The sequence below is a fragment of the Anopheles arabiensis genome, assembly GCF_016920715.1.
Source record: "Anopheles arabiensis isolate DONGOLA chromosome X unlocalized genomic scaffold, AaraD3 X_pericentromeric_contig0014, whole genome shotgun sequence".
In the NCBI taxonomy this organism is placed as follows: domain Eukaryota; kingdom Metazoa; phylum Arthropoda; class Insecta; order Diptera; family Culicidae; genus Anopheles; species Anopheles arabiensis.
In genome coordinates this window covers 120001-120210 of record NW_024412092.1, presented here as the reverse complement: position 1 = coordinate 120210, position 210 = coordinate 120001, and positions in this window count along the sequence as shown.

Here is a 210-nt window from a genome sequence, read left to right as displayed (position 1 = left end):
CCCTAGATAGGTGCTTTTGCATGCCTCTGTTCGACGTCCATGCAACTTGGAACGTGCGACACACGTAGCTAGGCTTCTCCATACATATTCCCTAGGGTAGCACCAAATTGCACACTTTCAGGGGTATATTTTGGTACGGTGTACTGTGCATGGTACAAGTATCATTAGCTCGTGCAATTTATTTTGCATCAAGTTGCGATTGCTGGTGCG